Genomic DNA, 3429 nt, shown 5'->3' with positions numbered 1-3429 from the left:
ATACTTAAGGTTTATCATTTAAAGCAATGAGCTTACCAGCCGACCAGCACAAGCTGCAAAATGTTACACCTTACAAGTGAGAACAGGTTGTATATTCATATTGACCGTAACCAGTGATCAAATGTAAATAAACACCAATATCACATATTTCTGCATCTCAGTTATTTGTTTATGCTGAATATTTAATCTCATTTGAGTTGATTGCACTCCATAATAGGCCTCCCAAATCAACTAAGTTTTATGCGGAAAATGCAGTGCATAACCTATGAAATGCTTGAACAGAATTTCCATGTTTCCTCATTTAAATACTGTAAGCTATGTTTCCTCTACCAGCTGTGCAGTTGTGCATCATCCACACCCTTTAATAGCATGATTCACAATTTAAGTTTTTATGTATGATACCAGCAAGCCATCCTGTCAGTGGAGATCAGTGAAATGCTTTTAAATCCTATGAGACTGGTTGGTTGTCAAATAATGTCTTCATGTCCATAATCACCTTTAATTGAAAGCAAACACACAGGTCTATTTGACACTAATAAGTACAACCACAATTACATCAGCTTAGAGTCTGTTTTATTATTCACAGCATGTCAAAAAGCATCCATTTGCGACACTACTCGCCACATGTAATAAGAATACGCCATCACTCGTGTGCCAGCAGCATCTTTGGAAACCTAATTCTCTATAACAATAAAGGGTTTACAACAAAAACAAAGGCAGATTGCACTTTTAATCTCCAGAAATAATCTTCTTGTTTTCCATTTTTCAGCCAAAATGAAGCTCCTGACACAGGTACCTGACTGGAGACTTTACAAGAAGCAATTTCTCTGTAAGATTTTGTCAAAATGCCAGACCCCAACAGGTGGCTAATATAATCTGCTCATGCACATGCAATTTGTGTGTGCATGTAATGCTTTTGAGATCCACTTTCCAAAGTAATGTTTACTTTTCATTTATCATCTTTGCCAGAGATTGTTCAGAATAAGATAAAGCTCAAGTATCCAAAGCACAAATAAATAAACAAGTGCTTAAACAAGTGCAATCATGACGTTTAACAAACATGCATCCAAATACATTGGGGTGGGTGGATAAAAGAGAATCTCGCAAACAAGAGAGAGATAAACAAGTCTTTGTGGAAGTACTTGCCGTTCACATTAAACAAATGAGACAGATTTTCATCTTGGTTGTCGAAGGGTGCTAGTGAAGGGGTGATCTAAACACATGCTTCGAAAAAAGATCGCTGTTATGTAAACGACAGGTTGGAAGATGCTGTCTCCCGTCTCCTCCAGATGATTTACCCAGGCAATTTGTTGCCTTCTGCAGCAGCGGAATCAGACAGATTGGCTTAGGGTGGAATTAGATATCAGGTTTGTGAGGGACAGCCGAGCGTCTTTCATCACAAATTGCTGATGCTTTTTTTTTGCAGGAAGCTCTCAGAGCATGAGCTGTGGATGCTTCTTATTTATTTCTGCATCTGACAGGAAAGTCATATGTTCGCAAACTCTTCGCAATAGTGAGTTAAAGGATTAGCTCACTCCAAAATGAAAATTCATAATTTACTGTCCCACATTACTTCGTTCTTCCTGTGACAAACCAAATGGAGAAATTTGAAACAATGTACTGCTCTTTCATTTCCTGCATTCACAATATTAAGCTTCCAAAAGGATGCACAAGCCTACCTTAAAAGAATTGTTAATGGATCATAATAGTAGTCTAGCTACATATCAAGGGCCAGATTTACTAAATAGATCAAATTACAGTCCCATAAAAGCGCAGATGGGAGGGAAAAGTTCTACAAATTTTCTCAGAAACAGATGAATGTGTCACATGTATATTCTGTTTTTGTTTTTTTTCTAGTGTTCCTTTTTCCCGTACCCGTTTCCTTTTTCCTATTTCCCTGGTTTTCCCCTGCCATTTCCTGTTTATTTCCATGGTTTCTGATTTGAGTTACCCACCTGTTCCCTGTTCTGTTGATTATGTCCCTGTGTATTTACGCTGCCTTCACATGCACATCGGAAATTTCCTATTTGCCACTTATGAAGTTGTGATTACGAGCATGTCACATTCAAGTTCTTTGTTGTAGGAAAGACTAAAATGTAGCATCCCATTGGTTGACAATCATATAAACCTTAGCCACGCTAGGTGGCTATTTCAGTCAAATACATGCTTATTTCAGGGTTTATAAAACATACTGTACAATATGCTTCAAATTATTGTTCATATATAGCCTATAAATACATTTACATTACAAAGTTATGTAGTTGTTGTGGAAAAAACTATTAAAGAATAGCACTGACAGCAGCAAATTCATTGTCCCCTCCACCATGTTTAAAGTTTATGGCTCACCCAACTCAGAAACTCGGGTATCAAAATTCTCTCTTTACTACTGAGTTTCCCAGTCGTAAATACAACTTGAGATGTCATTCACGTGCAATTTCCGATTAGGAAGCTCATATAGGAAACGTCTCAGGTTACGTATGTAACCATGGTTCCTCGAGGGAACGGGAAACACTTGTGTGTCTACACTTCTGGCATGTGTCTACAGAGGAGCCAGGAGTGGCTCGCATGTCTAGGCCATAGAACCTGACGAAGGTTAGGGGCGTGGACCATCCTGCAGCGTCGCAGATGTCCTGCATTGAGACACCTGCCAAGAAGGCCTTAGAGGCCGCCACACTTCTCGTAGAGTGAGCCTTGACCCCAAGAGGCGAAGGGAGATCAGAGGACTCATAAGAAATAGAAATAGCATCTACTGTCCACCGACTGAGGGTCTGTTTCGTAGCTGGAAGACCTCTCTTAGGGGGACCATAGCATACGAGCAGTTGGTCCGCCCTTCTCCACAGGGCAGCTCACATACAGTTTAGCTTCTGCTGGTCTGGATCCCCGAAGGGAGGAGGACTGAGGGCTTGGAGTACCACAGGCCATGGTGTAGAGGAGGGGACCTTAGGAACATACCCCGCTCGAGGGAAAGTAGTCTTGATAGTAAGGTGGCGATCAGTGATCTCCTCGATAGGCTCGAAGGGAGGCCTACAGAGAGCTTCTAGCACCAGAGCCAGGTCCCACGTGGGGACAAGAGATCGTACCGGAGGCCTCAGCCTCAGCACCACCATGGGGTGAAGCATCCATTCCCCGGGCCTCGGCCCCTGCCTCGACAGGATGTCTGCTCCCAAATTTTTTTTTGCCCTGGGACTACACAAGAATCTGGTATGCTAGTTTGTACAAATGGCGTGAGCGCAGACCTCCCTGGTGGTTGATGTAAGAGACCACCGCTGTGTTGTCGGTGCGCACCAACACATGGTGACCTCTTAGGTCTGGGAGGAAGTATCTTAGTGCATGAAGCACGGCCAGCATCTCCAGACAGTTGATGTGCCACGTGAGATGGCGACCACTCCACAGACCGCGGGCAGGGTGGCCACTCATGACCGCTCCCCA

This window comes from Sinocyclocheilus anshuiensis, unplaced genomic scaffold, assembly GCF_001515605.1.
Source record: "Sinocyclocheilus anshuiensis isolate Anshui unplaced genomic scaffold, SAMN03320099.WGS_v1.1 scaffold442, whole genome shotgun sequence".
NCBI classification, from domain to species: domain Eukaryota; kingdom Metazoa; phylum Chordata; class Actinopteri; order Cypriniformes; family Cyprinidae; genus Sinocyclocheilus; species Sinocyclocheilus anshuiensis.
Note: the sequence above shows the minus strand (reverse complement) of the source record.